This window comes from Thermobia domestica, chromosome 5 (assembly GCF_964235325.1).
Source record: "Thermobia domestica chromosome 5, izTheDome1.hap1.1, whole genome shotgun sequence".
NCBI lineage: Eukaryota > Metazoa > Arthropoda > Insecta > Zygentoma > Lepismatidae > Thermobia > Thermobia domestica.
The window spans coordinates 113725558-113746526 of NC_137458.1; positions in this window are offsets into that span (position 1 = coordinate 113725558).

Consider the following 20969-nt stretch of genomic DNA (forward strand, 5'->3'; position numbering starts at 1 on the left):
GTTGAAAAAAGGGATATTTTTACCCCAAAATCCCGTTTTTCCTCATTTTCCCGCCTTAGATACATGATGGAGACAAGTGAATGGTACCGCCTGAAAGGCAGTTCTATTCTGGCCGTGTCCAAAAGTGCATAGTGCACACTTCGAGAATGCATACTCGAAGTCTGCAAATCGAGTGCACACTAAATAGTGTACACTTCGTCAAATTAGCTTTTGATCCACACTTGTTTACAGCGCCTCATCGTGGTGGAATATGGAACATTGATAACAAAAGAAGGGAGAATTTCGCGAATTAACATGCTTTTTTTTTTTTTTTTTTTAGATGAATGACTTTCCAGTTATATTAAAGATAATCATGTCGTACAGATTGACATTATGGGGTAACCATAAAATGATTTAAAGAGTTTCTTTCATATATACCAACAGCTTCAGCTTTGCAGTATCTACAAATATTTATCAGCATAAAACTCACTAAACTATTGGCGGTTCTATTTTATTAGGCATGCTTCCTAATATTTATTAATCCCCCGGAAGAAAAGTAGCACTGGTGGTTAGGGCGCTGATGACACTGTTGCGAAGTAGATTAAGAATTTGTAATCAATTTGCAAAAGCGTTTGGACACCGAGGGGAGATCGCTATTTACAATAACGTGGCTCAAAACTACTTTGGGAGAGAGTTCATATTGAGTATAATTCCTTTATGTACAGTAGATACACAAGAATGACACTATAATTGTCGCCGTTCTACTGTATTGCTCCAGTTACAGACATACTGATTAGACTATCTCTATCATATTATGCTGATGTTGAAGTTCCTTATATGTTACTCTTTCTTTGGGAATCTATAGATTTTACCCGTAAATCTTAAAAATAATGCCTCCATATTGTTAATATACACCAAAATTAACACTTACAAGGATGACAAGGAAAGAAGTGGTTGAGTTGAACAACGTGAGGACCAAAATTTACAGGAAAATGCTATTCTGTCACTATGAAATACCAATTTGTAAGGATCACGTGTACTCAAGATGGATAACCCTAATTAAAGTAATATGTTAAAAAAAAAATAAAATATAAGATTACTATCTTATAAGCCCGCTTAAATTAAGTTCTGTGCATTGTATACACTTCAACATTTGGGTACACTTCAGTATGCTTTCGGTGCTCTACATCTTTCTTGAAATACATCCGCTGTCTCTCCTACATGCTTCCCACTACGAAAATGCTTACTCAGTAACGAAACAAATCCCCTCGTCCAAATATAACCATAAAAAGCTACTATTAACCTAATAAGATTTTTTTTTTTTTTTTTAGAAAATTAAGAGACGTTTTTATGAAAAAAATAGAGTATGCAATGTAGTGGCTCTCATTGTTCAACTATACGGAAGGAATTACTTATTCATAATCAATTCATAATGGGTTCCGTAATGGGATTATATGAATTAAAAGGAAGGCAAGTCTTTACTTTAGCCATTTCATTCAATGAACCGATTCGTAACCAAAACTGAAAAGATGTGATCTGCGAGCCTCTAACCTGCCTTCACTCGCTGACACTCGCTCGACAATACTATTTGAATTAAATATTCAACTTTGGTACAGAAAGGAACCAACCCAGTAACTAACTTATAAGTTAGTTACTAGGTTGGTTCCTGTTCTCAAAACCGGAACCGAAAGATCAAATCGCTGAATCGAAGAATAAATAATAATAATAATAATAATAATAATAATAATAATAATAATAATAATAATAATAATAAAAATCAAGTGGCCAAAGTAAAGACTTACCAAGAGGAATTTATGAAATCTTTGATAACTGTGCAGAAAGACATTTTTTATCTGTATTTCACTTTTGGGCAGCTGCCAAAAATGCAAAATGTATGGTAATTGGTATATTACAGTCTCTCGAGCGCAAGGAAATATTTGCTTTGAAAGAAATTTGTTTAGAAACAAAACTAGAAAATTAGGCCTATCTACCTACTAATTAACATGTGCACCTGCAGCTGTAGCTGTAGCTATAGAGAAATGAATAATCGAGGTATTCATTATTATATGCTGGAGCTTAACATTTTTATTCATACGCCATTAAAATTTGCCATATACATGCAAATAGCTCCATTATCGATAGTGTAATTATTTCAAATAAGCTACATAAACCATGTAATATTTAAAGACAAATGCCTTTATAGCATTATTAATAAACATTTGGTTGCTTTTCCATTGCATACTCAAAGAACACAACGTAATACGTTTGTTATTTGTTTAATATTTTTATATTCCACTTGTAAAATCACTAATTTGTATATTTATCAAGTAAATTATTATTAGATCAGCCCACAAATATATTCACCTCAACAAAAGTATTAAAAATATGTCTTTTAAAATTTTATTAAGTCACTTTGATATTATTGTTGTTCCTACTACGAAGAACTGCCATCTTAAGTACGCAAGTGTGCTAACGTAGTGTACATCCTCGCACACTACGTACTATGTACTCGCAGACTTGTGAACTTGGACCTTTTGACGCACACTAGGTGACGTCAGTTCCGGAAATAAGCGTACTTAGAATGCACACTTGTATCTTTTGGACACGGCCTCTGAAGAGTACACATGCCCCTAGGGTAATTAGGAAAGTGTCAGGGGATTGTTACCAAAATATACTTGTGTATAGGTGAATTTTGGACATTTTCGGTATTATCTTTTGCGGGCTTATTTTTGCACGTAGAAGATTGAAATTGTGCACAAACATTCAGTTCACCGAGTAGTATCTATCAGATTTTTTTCAGATTTCTGCGTTAAAACAGGGGGTACAGAGGGGCTAGACGTTGAAAAAGGGAAATTTTTACCAAAAAATCCCTTTCACAGGATTTTCCCGCCTTAGATACACGATGGAGACAAGTGAATGGTACTGCCTGAAAGACAGTTCTATTCTGAAGAGAATGATGGGCGAAACATGACCCTAGGGTAATTAGGGATGTCTCAGGGAATGTTTAAAAATTTCCCTCTGTATACGGGAATATGGGACATTGTCGGTATATATTTTTTTTTTTTTTGGCGGGCTTACTTTTGCACCTAGAAAATTGGAATTGTGCATAAACATTCAGCCAACCGAGTAGTATTTACCAGATTTTTTCAGATCTCTACGTTAAAACAGGGGGGTCCAGGGTGGCTAAAAGTTGAAAAAAGGATATTTAGACCCAAAAAATCCCGTTTTTCCTCATTCTCCCGCCTTAGATACATGATGGAGACACGTGAGTCATACCGCCTGAAAGGCAGTTCTAAGCTGAAGAGAATGATGGGCGAAACGTGACCCTAGGGTAATTAGGGATGTCTCAGGAAATTTTTTACCTGAGATCATGGTGTTTTACGGTAATTTGGGGCATGGTGGGAATTCCTGATAAAATTTCTCCCGCCCTTGGTATTCAAGATAGAAACTTGAAATTTGGCCCACACATTCAGTATACCAAGTACTATTTATCAATTTTTTTATATGGCTACGTTCACACAGGGCCGCTCCAGAGGGGCCCAAAATGCGAGAAAAAATTTTCCCTCCTAAATTTTCCCTTTGACATTTTTTTTATCCCGCTCCTGGTATATGGTATGAGCATGCAAGTGGTATCATTTAAAAGCCAGCTCCATCCTGAAGAGAATGAGGTATGAACCATGATCCTAGGATAAACAGTGACGATGCACTAGCTGCTTGACTGAAAGTCTAAAAAATAGCCCAAAAAACCAGGCGCCGGAAAGGGTTAAGGTCCCGGTTAAATCCAAACTCAGTTCCGAAACTTGGGGAGGGTGCGAGATATAAAAATGATCGACAATGACCGATACTTCCGATGCCGATATTAATAAACTATATAGAATAGTTGGTATTTAGAATTAGTGCACTATTATAATGTTAAAGAGTTTGTATATATTTTCACATCACTGTTTGTTATACCATAAAGATGTGAAGAACAGCATAGATGATCTTCTTAAGCCTTAGCCGCAATGTACTGGACTGGGACGTACTGGAAATATCGGTTAAGCATTCATTAAAAAGGAACATTAGGGTTAGTTTCGATTCAGATGATTTATAATTTAAAACTATTTCATTTTAACAATTAAATGAATTTAGTTTTCGGGTATTAAAAGTAATAGTTCTTTCAGAAGAATAAAACCTGCCGAAAAATTCTACGTCTCTAGTTCATACGAATTTATAAAGTTTACAACAAATGAATGTCAAACATAAATAAGAACGAATAACAATGTTAATAAGCATAGAACGTCCAAAACCAAATGCAAAAAATAATCTTGTTCAAAATAATCCTCTACAAGGTTTATTTTCTTCTTCTAGTCGTAAGTTACCAGATAAATTTCAGCCCTATTGCTCAATATTTACAGGTCGCTCCATGTTAAACCTTTTTATTCATGTAGTATTACCAATGATTTAATGCTAGAATTTTTGGAAAGTATACGCGGACCGTTTTCAAAAATATAGCGCATGCCCACCTCCGTATATACTCAATTATTCGTAAATTTAAGATAAATACATGCTGCACTATAAAAATATTAGGTGGATAGTGGGAATACGTCCATTATATTCTTGTATACTACAACATTATAGGTATCAAGACTACAATGTAATTTATCACAGTAGCTGTGCTAATAGCCGGATAAATATAAGATCGTAGCTTTAATTATGGATGGATGGAAAAGCAGCGTTGATCATACAGCAATTATTGTAACAGGAAGTGGTAAAGAAAAATTTCTGGGAATCTAAAATGGAGAGAAGCAGGTGAATTCTTATGTTGAAGCACTTTACAAATGAAATATTACGTCTCGTATTTGACACGACAGCCAGCAATACAGGTCTACATAAAGAGGCATGCAGTAGAATTGAGGATGATTTAGGACCTGAATTAGTGTGGATTGTCTGCTGTCATCATCTTACGCAGGTCGTTCTCTCTAGTGTCTTCAAAGGTTTGTTTGGTCTGTTACAGCTACGTACGCGAGCGGATCGTACTTCACAACAGTCAATAGTAGTTAATAAGCGAGCGACAACTTTCTTATAAACTCTTAATAATACTTCATTCCAACTGTGGACAGATACATTTTGGGGTAGTAATTCGTCAGAATAAGAACACAACTTATAAAGCCCAATTTATTATATCGAAGAGAAAAATAACAGTACAAGTTGAAGTCCGTCAGCAATTTAGAATTAAGAAAAACGAAACAGGTTAACTGCCGGACTTCTGTCTACAACGAGCGTCAACGAAGTTACATCAACTTTTTAGTACACATCACATATATACAGATGCGTGCAAACGTGACAATTTTCCGCAATATACGTCATGTCCCATGACTGTTTTGGACTTTGGCTTACAATGTTAATTTCCCATATACACCCATATGTGTACTCAACAATACGGCTGCGTGCGCATGTATACTACAAGTATTTTCAGTTTCGTACACAGTTTTTTGTTACACATTTAAAAAAATATGCATTGATAGCTGGTACAACTGTACTGATCACGTGTAAGGCCTGTTGACTATTTCTTAGCAGTATCTCCAAAAACTTATTTTATCCAGTTTTGAAACATTCTTCTGACATTGTGTTACCCTTGGGTTTCTTCCACATCACATATTACCAGCGGCGTAGCGTAAGAGAACGCCGGTATGCCCGGCATCCCCTGTTAATAAGAAAAAGTACGTATTTCATTATATATAAATTGTTTGCTTGTAATTATCACAATTATTTCCACTGCAATCTTCTGGCGCTCTCTCTCGACTTACTATGACAAGAGGAACCTACGCATGCGCGTCGCTCAGATGCACATTTTCTCTCTTTCCTCCTGTCGTATGCTATTTTCCTCGGGCTTCCAGGCTTACTGAAAGCATCGGGGTTTTCGTCTGCTTTGTGTTGAATGCGCATGCGGTGTACTTCCCTTCTCACTCCTCCTCATCCCTTGCAACCCGACATTTGCTTTAGATATACGCTGGCATATTCAAGTATTTCCAACTGTATATATTTTGAACTAAGCTACAGTTTCTGAACAGAACGTGCGAGCCCTAATATAAAGGAAATAGAACAAAACGGAAATGGTTAGTTCAACGCATTTTTGAAGCATGCCGGTTATGTAAATAATAGTATTAAAATAGTTATGCCTTAATCACAACTAAATGCATCGTAATTGTAATCTTCATCGTAAAGGAGCTCAGACACAGGCATAAATATAAAGCATTCTGTAGAATTACGATCACCGATCTGGTAGGACAAGAGAGCCACCACTCCCCGTCACTCGCAAAGATTGTGCCAGGGCCCTTCAGTCACTGGCACAAATCTCGGGGACATAAGGGGAACATGTTCCCTACAATCTTGTCCACCCCCCCCAATAATCCTATTTGAGATTGTGATGATGATTTCTATCCGACTGCCACAAACGAAACTGATGTCCTTTGACTTGTTTCATTTTTAAAAAAGAATCGTATTCTTTAATATTTCATTGTCATTAATTATTAGTAGTCTATTTTCAACTATTTGTTTAATTCCTGTAACAATTCCTATAATGCTATTGTGGTAATCATAATTTTGTTCAGATAAGAGTATTGTTGCGCCAAATATAGGCCTGATTGATTTTCTTTCATAGTTTTGGGAAAGTCATTATTTGTATTGTTATAAAACATATGTCCTAAAATGTTAATGTGGATCATTGTGGATGCGTAAGTAGAAACATGTCAATTATTATTATGCATATATTCAAATTTCAGAATGTGCTCACGGCACTGAGTTGTAATAATGATATGTACCACTATTTCATCTACATCATTTGGTATATGATATACGAGTACAACAGGTTTACCTCAGAAATCTGATTCATCTACTGTAATATGAGTCTCTTCTCCCCTCCCTTCACAATAAGCCTTAAAATGTACCCTCCTGCCGATGTTATAGACAACTCTGCTTCCCTAATCCCCCACAGCATTTTTTTCAACTTCATAAATATTTTGAACATCGTTAAAAAAGGAAAGGATTATGGGAACAGTCTTACCCATCCCACGAACGTTGAAGACAGATTTGCGCCCTTGACTTCAGTATCTGGATACAGAAACAGGCCCCCAGAGTTGGTTTAAGTGCTTTGTATTTACATCTTCAAATGATATCTACAATCAGGCCCATATTCACGAACGGGCGTCTGAGTTCCGGACCCAAGATGACAAATTTCTAGGGGCGATATATATATATATATATATATATATATATATATATATATATATATATATATATATATATATATATATATTTTTTTTGAAAGAACGAGATTGACGTGTGATATGTGGAGAAGAAAGCCGCCCACGAGAAAGAAATGAAGGGAATGATACTGGAAACAATGTTCATACAAAAGAGGGGCCTAGTTTTCTCGTCACAACGGTAGTAGCAAGAAGGAGCTGAGACAATTGGTTTTTAAATTCTAACGTAATCCACGCATTCGCTTCTCTATGCCCCACTAGACCTCCAATTAGGGGGGCTTCCTCCTAAATTTTGTATAACCCTATATTTCTATTCGGAATAGCTATGTATTGCTGCTTGCAGTAGTACTATATCGCACAAATGACTAACTTTGGCATCCCCCTTTCGGAATATCACGCTACGCTACTGCATATTACCAATTGGAATTTTCCACTAAGTCTGTTCCTTCGTTGACATATAACAAGTAACAAACCAAATAAAGAACATAATATTTAAACTGGTAACTTCACGATTAGGGAGAGAGGCAGGCCGTATAAGCTTCTTCCCAATAATATTACAAAAATTAATTATATCCCTCATAATTCAATACAATATACCTAAAAAATGTTTTAATGAAAGTACGGCTGTTACATCTCCCTCTCCTCCTAATTGAGGAAATTTGTTACCTACACAAATTTCCCTTGACACTCAGTGGTATATCGTTCAATCAAGTTTACCTTTCCTTTTGTTTGATTGCTAATTTACCTTTCTCCGTTTGAATTGGTGCAACATTAACATTAGAGGTTTCCGATAATTTTACCAGAGATCCACTTAAATTACTCATACGTATTAGCACATCCCTTGTCTCTGTTTGCGGACAAAATTTGTTTACTATGAATGGTTTCACGCATATCTGATGGTAACAGTTGTCATCACTTCTAAAAAATTGCACAATTGATTTGTAACATTTACATTTTAAACAACAACATAACAAGATCATTCCAAGAATCACTAAACCGAAAGAAGTTAACCAGGAAAGTTGAGTAATCACACCTGTGTGTAACAATTTCCATTGTTGGTCGTTTATTAATTTTTCTACTTGCTCTATCTTATAACTCGTGAGCCTTAAGTCTGAAGCTGAACTTATAACATTGTGAAGAGGGATCTTTAAATTTAAAGTATGTAAGTTAAAAGGCTCTTTGATCGTTTCACAACAATGTAACGTAATATTAATTTGTGAGAAGATATCTTTTCCAGTTACATTACTACTGAATATTTTGAAACTTGTAACACAGTAGTAGTTCCATAAGTTTTACAGTCCACATCTAATTTTAAAATCCCTGTGTTAACTATAGTTACATGTAAGGTTCAGAACCTGAACATACTATTGTAATTTTTCTGCTTTAGGAGGCACATACAACCATTCGTTATTATTTAATGTAAGGAAAATACATTCCGTTAATTGTATTAATCTAGTGTGGCAGCATGGTGGAGTCGCAGAACCTTTTTGTAGTAGTTTAGCTTCGCAATCCGAAGTGGATCGGGTAGCTACTAAGGGAAGGTTCAATTTACATACAAACCAATTAGAAAGTATCGAAGTACACTTTTGAAACTCACTATAATCTAGTTTAGCATAATGTTGCCTAGACTGATCCAGAATCATGTATGACTTGGAAGGTAGAATAAACACAAAGGTGTCAGTGGTTTAGACAGAGGAAAATGGCATTAATTTATACGGCTTGTAAGTTAATAATAATAATAATATATTTTATTGTACTTAACACCCAAAGGCAATTACAAAGTACAAAATTTTATATACAATCATCAAAGGATGAGCAATGTCAAACATACATATAACTAGTATTTAAACATGAACATTACAATAAGTATACCCTTTTTTCCTTCTTCAGGTTATAACATACAAAAACAAATCTACAATTTATCAATTAGCATCTCAAAACACTTTCGCTTGAAAGTCGTAAATGTATACTGAAATATATCTAAACCCATAATCCCAATTCTATTACCCGCATCACATAATTTATACAGTGGAGAATTTTTGTTAGTACTTATTCTATTATGAGGCATGTAAAAAGTATTTCTTCCTCTTAGATTTTGTCGAGGTATATTAAAAGGTAATTTACCTAATAAAAACATATTATCTTCCCTATTGTCAATCAATTTTATAAGATATAACACTATTTGTATTTGGTCTAGGAATTAATTCGTGCGGGTGGACAAGAGATGGCGCAACGAACGGAGCGTCCCACAGTTCCGTGTATCCACACATGTGTTGCAAACCCCTGTCATCGCGTATCGTTCGTAGTATAGGGCAGTGGATTAAAGCGTCAACAACACCAGTTTGTAGTTAAGTGAACATGGCGCAATTTGTGCCTGATAAAGTGTTTTTGCGGGGTGTCCTGCTGCATTACTTTAACATGCAGAAAAGTGCGACTGAAAGTCATCGTATTTTGGTGGAAGTGTATGGTGACCATGCTCTAGCTGAGCGAACGTGTCAGAAGTGGTTTGCACGGTTTAGAAGTGGTGATTTCGGCTTGGCAGACCAAGAGCGAGCTGGACAGCCAAAAAAATTTCAAGACGAAGAATTGACAGCATTGCTCGAGCAGGATTCGTGTCAAACGCAGGAACAACTTGCAGCAGCATTAGGCGTTGATCAAACAACAGTCTCCAAACGCTTGAAAGCCATGGGAATGATTCAAAAGATGTCACATTGGGTTCCACATGAATTGAAAGACAGAGACGTTGAAAGACGAAAAAACATTTGCGAATTGCTGCTTCAACGACAGAGCAGAAAGGGGTTTCTGCATTGAATTATTACGGGTGATGAGAAGTGGATCCATTACGAGAACCCTAAACAAAAAAAAGGCCTGGGTGAAACCAGATGAACCAGGTCCATCACAACCAAAATGAGATATTCACTGTGCAAAGGTTATGCTGTGCATATGGTTGGATATGAAAGGTGTGGTGTACTATGAGCTGCTGCAACCGGGTGAAACTATGAATGGAAAACGTTATCGACGACAATTAATGCGTTTGAAGCAAGCTCTGGCCAGAACACGACCAGAATGGGAGAACAGACATGATAAACTTATTGTTCAACATGATAACGCTCGCCCACATGTCGCAAAACCGGTCAAAACCTATTTAGAAAATGTCGGATGGGAAGTTTTACCCCACCCGCCGTATTCACCAGACGTTGCTCCTTCGGACTACTACTTGTTCGATTGCATGAACAACGATTTGATTGGACAGCGGTTTACTTCTTCAGAAGATATCGAAACATGGGTCTCTGACTGGATCGCTTCCAAGGATGAGGACTTCTTTCGCCACGGAATCCGTACATTGCCTGACAGATGGGCGAAAGTGGTGGCTAGCGATGGACAATATTTTTCTTAAGGTATTTATGTATTTTGTGTTTGTACTACAGCTTCAATGTGTGCGTACCAACCGCACGAATTAATTCCTAGACCAAATATAAACCTCCTTTTTTCTAGTGACAACAATTTAAATTTTTTAAGAAGAACTTCGTAAGAAATATATCGTGTTTGTATACCAAATATTTTATAGGCAGTACATTTTAATAATTTGTTTTGAACTTTCTCAATTTGTTGTTTTTGACATTGATAAAAAGGATCCCAAACTATAGATGCATATTCTAATTTTGATCGTACAAATGCATTATATAACGATAATATAGTTCTAGTATTTTTAAAATAATGAATCTGTTAATGGCAAGTTAATCACATACACCAAGATACCTCGATTAAGATATACTTCAAAGTGCAATATCTTTAATAACAGAAACGGGACACTGGTAATGATAACTCAGCTCTATATACTGGAACTCTCCTTGAATTGTTTAAATATTTCCTTAGGACTAATTATGTGTGGTTGAATTATTCCTTTCTGTGCATTCAAAATCGCTTCTAACAGAATCTCATACCTTAGAGACAACTCATTCAAATACATGTCAATGGACTGCATATTTCGTTCTAATTCTGTACTCTTTTCAAGATTCCGTAGCTCCTTAGCAGACTGTTTTTGATTTAAATTAAACAATTCAACTACTTTTTCGATATTATTTTTCAAAACTTGCTCATTCTGGGCAACATTTTGTAAGGTGGAATTTAGCGTTAATAATGATGACTACTACAACCAACTGCTCTTTACTTAATTTTAGAACAGCCTGTTCTTGTTCCAATTGACTTATTTTGCTATTGTAGTATTGAGCATCCGTCTCACCTAGAGTACCAAACAATAGCTTAGACATTTCTCCAATCACATTTAACACACCCCTTCTCTTACGAGAAATATCTGCTGACCCTACTTCAACTACATCCGTAATTATTTTACGAGTCTCACTTATCGACTTTACCCTAGGAATTATTTGGTTTCTAAATATCTGATCACAATTTGTATTATTAATAATGACAGCTTCATGAGCACAGGCAGTTTCCGTTCTAAATACCATATGTTGTACCAATTTAAACGCTTCGTCGAGGGCAGTAAGATTTACATAGGAGTTTCCATTCTGACGTTACAAGTTGAACGTCTTCCACAAAATCATAATAAATCCCTCCAGCACCATCATAGCTCTGTAGTTGAATCCCTCTTTTAACGATCCCTTTTATGGGAACCACAAAAATGGCGATTGTACAAAACAGAAAGGCAGCTCACATTTCCCTGAAATATATATATAAGGCTAATCAATACCCTCTTTTCTTTAGTGATACAACTTAAGCCTATTAGCATGCATGGTTACCTCTTGTTTTCCCATTCGGATTGTACAATTTGAATCATTAACTTTAATTACTGAGTACGGGCCACGCCAAAAGGAACCTAACTTTTTCGAACGCCATCTACGCACACTCTCGTCATAAAGCAATACATTGTCTCCCGGTTGAAACAAATAAGGGTTCTGAGTTTGGTCATAATACTCTATTTCTTTCCTTAGACTGAACCAATTGTTTTCTAGCAATTGAGTGTCTCTTGCATTTTCCTTTTAAGGGTCTTGACATAATTATCATAAGCATATCGCTCTTCAACAGGAGTTCTTTGTAAACATCCTGGAATATTTACAACCCTCCCAAATAACATCTCAAAGGGAGTATATGAGGTGGAAGAGTGCACTGTGGTATTATACACAAAAGTGGCATATTGTATCCGCAGATCCCAATCTGATTGGTTCTCTGACACAATGTCTAAGAAACTGAGTTAAAAAGGCATGACTACGTTCTAGAGCACCATTGCTCTGAGGCCTATACGCCGAAGTATGTAATTTCTCAATGCCCAGTAATTTAATTACCCTTTGAAATAGCTTACTAAGGAAATTAGTACCACAATCTGTAAGGAGTTATTAAGGAATGCCAAAGATTAATACTACATTATTTACAAATGCTTGAGCAACAGTTTCAGCATCTTGATTAGTCAAGGGGATAGCTACTAAGTATTTTGACAAGTGATCTTGCACTGTAAGTAAATATTTATTTCCATTGGTAGTTTCAGGAAGGATTCCCACTATGTCTAGTGATACCTTTTCGAACACGCTAGTGGGAGTGTCAGTTATGACCATTGGCATCTTTATCCGAGCCTGAGTGTTTCTGTTCCGTTGACATGATTCACAAGACCTTATGAACTTCTCTATTTCTTCCTTTAATTTAGGCCAAGATTCTAAAGCTATCCCTTTCAATTGCAAATGAGTTTTTATTCTTTCGTACAATTTATCCCTACATATGTGACCACCCAACGGGCTGGTATGAAACTCATGTAAAATTGATTGTCGGGAATCTACATCTAATTCATCGCTAGAGAGGTTTGATAGCACGGTAACAGTATTTTCTTTTTCTTCCTGTGTAGATTCCTCATTTACAGGATACATCCTACTTAAAGCGTCTCTATTTGAATTTTTCTTCCCCTGTTTGAACACTATGGTATAATCATATTCTTGAAGTAGTAATTTCCATTTCATTAATCTAGAACTAGGGTCCTTAACTTGAAATAACCATGTCAACGGTTTACAATCTGTAACTAAAGTAAAAGCAGTACCATAAATATATGGTCTAAACACCTAGACCGCAAACAGTATTGCAGCTAATTCTTTTTCCGTAGCTGAATAATTAAGTTCGGCCTTGTTGAACGTTTTACTGGCATAATATATAGGGAGGTCCTTTCCTATTTTCCCTTGTGACAATATAGCGCCGCAGGCATTGTGAGCGGCATCTGTCGTGATTATGGATGGCTTTGAGAAATCTGGATACTGTAACACAGGGTAAGAGGTCAATTTTTGCTTCAAGGTATCAAAAGCCAATTGTTGATTAGGGGCCCAAGTAAATTCTACCTTGCCCTTCAAAAGGTTAGTCAAAGGGGCAGCAATGCGACTATAGTTTTCTACGAAACGACAATAATAATTACACAATCCTAAGTATTGTTTTACTTGTTTCTTTGTTTGGGGCACTGGATAATTGAGAACCTTCTCAACTAAGCGCGGGTCTGGTTTTACCCCATCTTTACTTATACAATGGCCTAAATACAAAAGTTCAGGTCTCAGAAATTCGAATTTCAAGGGACCTAACTGGATATGGTTGTTCTCGAAATTTCTGTAAAACACTTTTAAGTCTCCTATGTTCTTCTAGAGTAGGCGCCATAATTATACAAGCGTCAAGATACACCAAGCATATTGTCCCCTGTAACCCTGACAGAACTGTATTCATTAACCTCTGGAATGTGCTCTGCGCTTGAGACAACCCAAAACACATTCATTTATACTGGTATTTATTACAATTGACACTAAAGGCAGTCATTGGCCTGTCTGATTCCCTGATTCGAACCTGAAAGTAGGATTGAGTAGCGTCCAGTGAAGTGAAGTATTTAGAACCTCCTAATTGCTCAATGACCTCCTCTGTTTGGTAAAGGAAACCGTATAGGAACACAAAGTTTATTTAGTGAAGTAAAATCACAAACAAGACGATATTTTCTAACGCCTGACGCATCTAATTTTTTGTCTATAAGAAAACTAGGCGTATTCCAGACACTAGTAGATGGTTCAATATCCTGTTCTAATAGCTCTTGAACTTGCTTTTCAATTGTTTATGTGTGTGTGGCAACCGATATGGTTTGAGGTTAATCACCTCCCCTTTATGCTTAGGGTCTGACTATTTCATGTTCTACAGTATTAGTACAAGTCAATTTATCTCCTAGAACATAAAAAGTATCGTGATATTCATGGCAAATGTCTAGTATTTCTTCTTTTCCTCGAGGTGGTAGATTTTCTAATCTGAGCATGGAGTCTAACAAAGAAAGACTGTCTACTAGTGGTTTTGCCTTGTCATCCTCTTTTTGTAAAGCTCCAATAAATGTTTTGGAGATGGCATTACTTCAAAGTCTTCTAACGACATTAATTCTATAGGTTGGATAATTAAATGCTCTTCCGTTTCATTAATATTTAAAATGGGACAAGGACACTGATAACTATTTGCTCTAGTGACACAGTTTCCTAAAAAGACTCCTGGTTTAATCTCTTTTTTTTTCTAAAAACCCTAATTTATCAGAATTTGCTGACTGGAGGTAGTAAATTCCGTGTGATCTGGAGGGCACTATTAACTTAGAATTCATAAACATGTCCTTCTCCCTACTAAGGGAACTGCAGACCACTGTTTGTTTAAAACGCGACTGTGCACTGTCTGGAGGGTGGGTAAGGTCTGAAGGGCCCGAGGAATTTTGTTGAAGCTGTGGTAATAAACCTTCCCCTCTACAGTGTTGAGAACTAGGGTTACAAACTATGAAAGAAAGGGAAGGACAACGAAAATCAAGAACACATTGGTACTTACATAGGAAGTCTCTCCCTAACAATCCTTTATGAGTTTTGAAGTTCTTATCTTCTACCACTTGAAACTTGCGTGTGTACCTTTTATGGTCTATATTTAAGGTAAGGCCAATCATACCTAACGTAGATCCAACTGCGTTATTAATACCGCTAAACTTAAGTTTGTGCTGTTTACAAATTTTCCTTCTTAGTTTACAGGATAACAAACTAAGACAGCACATAGAGAAATCTGCACCAGTATCTACTAGAAATTTTGCCTGTTTAATGTAAGGTAATTCCTCTATAGTAACGAGTACAATAGACTCCGACCCAAATTTCTTATCGAGGTGTTCGCAACCTTTTCCCTGGCGAGGCCGTAAACAGTAATTAGGGTGTGGGTCGGTTGCAACACCTACACTCTGTAATAGTTTTCCGGCATATGTAAACCTACGTTTTTGGTCACTGAGGATACTACCTTTCTACCTTCTATGGGACCACCATGCCCCCTTGAAGGCCGTAGTAGGCCTGTCTTGTTCATTCTACTTGGCACTGGTTTCCCATGTCCAACGGAGTCTGACGCCATTTCCCATGACAGAACCCTTCTGTCCTCAGAATCCGTTTGCTCTGGGTCTTTCCTTCGACTCACTATTCTGGGAGGTCACTGCACTTTCGTCCTCCCTCTCCCTACTAGGTATACCTATCTCATATATCTCTGGGAATTTCCCATTTCCCCCAACTGTGTTGTTTCTAACCAAACAACTACTACAATTACCCGGGGATTCATCTACAGCATATAAAGTATAATAATGAGCACTTACTTCGTTACTTTCGTTACAACAGCACTGGGCGTGGTTTAGATTTTCTTCGGTATGGTCCGATTTTGAGGGAACTGAAAAACAAGAATTTATCTTTTTGTTACGAGAGCCAGTGGTTCTTTTAGTCGAAAATTTGCAATTCTTAGCTTTATGTCCTTTAGCCCTGCAAGAGAAACAAACAATATCTTTAGGGGTTTTACGGTGAATCTTAGTATTGGACTGTTTTCCGTTTTCTCTACGTTGCGACATTTCAGATTCTTCTTGCAATGACATCTCTACTATAGTACCTAACAGGGTATCGTCATCTGACTTACTTCTATCATCTGTAACCTATCACTACTCATTCCTTGTACATAACTAGCTTTAGCCATTATTTCTATTAGTTTCATGGCTCCTGGAAGAAAGTCAGGATGCATTACACGAGCCACTGCCTCTCGCAAATGACTTTGTAATGTGTCAATTCTGCTCGCCCAGTTGGCAACACTTTCGTCTTTCTTTTGTCTACCATTAAACAACTGGCAAGCGTAATAGTCAACAGTTCGTCGCACTTGATAGTTTTCCTTTAATATATCTTTGACCTTTTCCCAAGTATCTATTGCTTTACGAACTAATATTTTAGATTTAGCTTGCCCCGTAATTCTGGACTTGACAAATTTCAACAACTGAGCATGCTTCGTTGGATCAACCAACTCGAAAGCCGCGTCACAGTTGGCTAAAAACTCTCCTAACGAATCTCGATCTCCGGAAAAAGAGACAGTTATAAGTCTCAAGGCATCGGAGATACTACAATAATCAGTCGTGCTACTATCTGTCATGTTTACTTTGAATTTACAATCTTACTGCTCTCGAAACTGACCCTGTTCTGAACTATTACAATTGCCCTAACAAATATTGTTACTAATCAGAAATAAAACTTTATTTCCCCTAAAAGGCATAAATTGTATGGATTAATAACTATCTACCAATTTGTACACTTTCCGTGATTCAAATTTTTCCCTGATGTTTCACCTGTACCTTAAATCCGCGGAGATGAAACACAATTCAACTGTCGGGGACACACACAGAATCTTTCTTTTATTATGAATAGTTAAAGATATTGTACTCACATAATCTGTCCTCTGTAAAGATGCACTAATATCCTCTCCGTGGTAGGGCGCTGTGATGTTTAGTCTTAGGAATTCCTCCCACCAAAGAATTTGGTTGTGTAAAACAAAAACACTGTCCACAAGCCAGTCTATGGTGTGTCTGAGATGTAAAACAACTCACGTGATGCGAATTATTATCCTGCGCTGTATGTGTCTCCTTCTCGATGTTGAACTTCACTCCTGCAATTGGCAATAGTTCAGGATACAAGGCACAATCTTTGGGCTGGCACTTAGTTCTCCTCCTCACGGGCCCTCAGCTCGATCCTCTGACGATCTAGTTTTTTGGGCAACTGGATCTTCTTCTTCTCAGGACGGCTGCCACTGCGCTTTTCTCCTTTTATTCCTTTAGCTACCAGACTACCCCACACCTGACACCAATATTTATCTGTCACAGCTACGTACGCGAGCGGATCGTACTTCACAACAGTCAATAGTAGTTAATAAGCGAGCGACAACTTTCTTATAAACTCTTAAAAATGTTTCATTCCAACTGTGGACAGATACATTTTGGGATAGTAATTCGTCAGAATAAGAATTCGTCACAACTTATAAAGCCCAATTTATTATATCGAAGAGAAAAATAACAGTACAAGTTGAAGTCCGTCAGCAATTTAGAATTAAGAAAAACGAAACAGGTTAACTGGCGGACTTGTCTACAACGAGCGTCAACGAAGTTACATCAACTTTTTTAGTACACATCACATATATACAGATGCGTGAAAACGTGACAATTTTCCGCAATATACGTCATGTCCCATGACTGTTTTGAACTTTGGCTTACAATGTTAATTTCCCATATACACCCATATGTGTACTCAACACTACGGCTGCGTGCGCATGTATACTACAAGTATTTTCAGTTTCGTACACAGTTTTTTTGTTACGCATTAAAAAAAATATGCATTGATAGCTTGTACAACTGTACTGATCATGTGTAAGGCCTGGTGACTATTTCTTAGCAGTATCTCCAAAAACTTATTTTATCCGGTTTTGAAACATTCTTCTGATATTGTGTTACCCTTGGGTTTGTTCCACATGACATATTACCAATTGGAATTTTCCACTAAGTCTGTTCCTTCGTTGACATATAACAAGTAACAAACCAAATAAAGAACATAATATTTAAACTGGTAACTTCACGATTAGGGAGAGAGGCAGGCCGTATAAGCTTCTTCCCAATAATATTACAAAAATTAATTATATCTCTCATAATTCAATACAATATACCTAAATAATGTTTTAATGAAAGTACGGCTATTACAGGTCCAACAGAAGATCCATCAATTCATTGTTCAAACTATTTCAGAAACAGTGGTCACCAATAAATCAGATGGTTCTGCAAAGGCAACTGACGACCTATTTAAGAATCCAGTGATGGCCAGACTGCGATATGAAATGTTAAAATATTTACCAAGTGCTCGTGAAGCCCAGAAGCCTAGAGATGATTATCAGGAACTTTTGCGTTTCTCTCTCACATTTCTTGGTGGATGTAATGACAGTCATTTCGAGCTTCAGGCCCACAACATCACGCTAGATGAATGGGGAAAGGTATTAATGCATTGAAAATTTTTCTTTTTAAGTCTCAATTTGGAATGACTGTGCGAAACCAACATTATCACACGTTCAGCACTATTTGTCAGCCTTGTTTATGTGAAACAATGGAATGACGCTCCACTTGCCAACCGAGCCCCTGTCAATGACATTAATTTTTAGAAAGTTCTGAAAACTTATCCAGATCGAATAAACACTATGTGATCAAAAGTATTCGGATACCCCCAAAAACATGTTTTTCATAGTAGGTGCATTGTGCTGCCACCTACTGCTAGATACTCAGTATCAGCGATCTCAGTAGTCATTAGACATCGTGAGAAAGCAGAATGGGGCGCTCCACGGAACTCACGGACTTCTAACGTGGTCAAGTGTCACTTGTGTCAGAAGTCTGTACGCGAGATTTTCACACTCCTAAATATCCCTAGGTCTGATATAGTGAAGTGAAAACGTGAAGGGACACGTACAGCACAAAAGCGTACAGGCCGACCTCGTCTGTTGACTGACAGAGACCGCCGTCAGTTGAAGAGGGTCGTAAAGCGCAATAGGCAGACATCTATCCAGACCATCACACAGGAATTCCAAACTGCATCAGGATTCACTCCAAGTATTATGGCAGTTAGGCGTGAGGGAAAAAAAACCCTTGGAATTCATGATCAAACGGCTGCTCATAAGCTACACATTACGCAGGTAAATGCCAAACGACGCCTCGCTTGGTGTAAGGAGCGTAAACATTGGACGATTGAACAGTGGAAAACGTTGTGTGGAGTGATGAATCACGGTACACAATGTGGCGATCCGATGGCAGGGTGTGGGTATGGCGAATGCCCGGTGAACGTCATCTGTCAGTGTGTGTAGTGCCAACAGTAAAATTCAGAGGTGGTAGTGTTATGGTATGGTCGTGTTTTTCTTGGAGGAGACTTGCACCCCTTGTTATTTTGTGTGGCACTCTCACAGCGCAGGCCTACATTGATGTTTTAAGCACCTTCTTGCTTCCCACTGTTGAAGAGCAATTCGGAGATGGCGATTGCATCTTTCAACACGATCGAGCACCTGTTCATACTGCACGGCCTGTGGCGGAGTGGTTACACGATCCCATAACATACATGTAATGGACTGGACTGCACAGGGTCCTGAACTGAATCCTATAGAACACCTTTGGAATGTTTTGGAACGCCGACTTCGTGCCAGGGCGCCGACCTACATCGATACCTCTCCTCAGTTCAGCACTCCGTGAAGAATGGGCTGCCATTCCGGAAGAAACCTTCCAGCACCTGATTGAAAGTATGCCTGCGAGAGTGGAAGCTGTCATCAGGGCTAAGGGTGGACAAACACCATACTGAATTCCAGCAGTACCGATGGAGGGCGCCACGAACTTGTAAGTCATTTTCAGCCAGGTGTCCGGATACTTTTGATCACATAGTGAATTTCCAGTAAAGTATATGCAGCATTTTCAAGACCTCTTTGGTTTTTGTTTGAACATTTATCAGGATTAGCATTTTATGATGACAGAGTATCAGAAGAAACAAAAGAAAAGATGGTCCAAAACCTGCAGCGACCAGCGTTACCAAACATTCCACGACGATTTAAGCTCGAAAAACTTAATTTGGAGGATCTAGTAACAGAGAGAACACTGGCGATATTTGATGTTCTAATGGAAAAAGGCAAAGTCTCAGTCTTTCCTCAAACAAACCACACAACATAGGCGAGATAATCCATTTTTCCAAGAAGTTTGTGAATTATCAAAACAAATAAATGGCTGTGGTGAATGATGTAGCCGAAAGAGGTAAAGTCTCATCAAAAAGAATAACGAAGCCTTGACAAAAGGCGAGGAACAGAAACAGTTTATTCTTCGATTGGTTGGGAAACCATCTTAAAAATGTTTTCGCTTCGCTGAAGAAAGAGTTTTTGTAAATTGAGAATACAAATAAGGACATCTTTTGTAAAAGTTTCAACAACTTAAAAAAAATCACATTTAACTGTAATGACTCGGTTGCTAGTCGTTATGATTTCTAGGCGTAATCCTCTTTATTCTCTTTAGAAGAGTTTAATATTCTGTACAAAAAATATTACGGTACTTTAAATTGTTTCTCATTATTATTATTATTATTTTATCATCATTTACTTTTACTTATATATTTTCCATTTCTTTCTATAGTTTACATACCGTATAAATTTTTCACTTCATTGATCCTTTTTCCTACCTGTTCTCTTACCAAACAATCTTATTAGTTTCATTATCTTTCACTAACTCTTTCTATTTTCAATCTAACAACATCACGTTAATTTACTATAGTGGACTCTCTCATAACCGACTTTTCCTTAACCACTCATTTTCCAAAAAATAAACCATTTTCGTTATCAGTGACGTCTGTGCTCCACAATAATATACAGCTCCATAAAAATCACATTGTTGAAGTAGATTTTTATATTTTT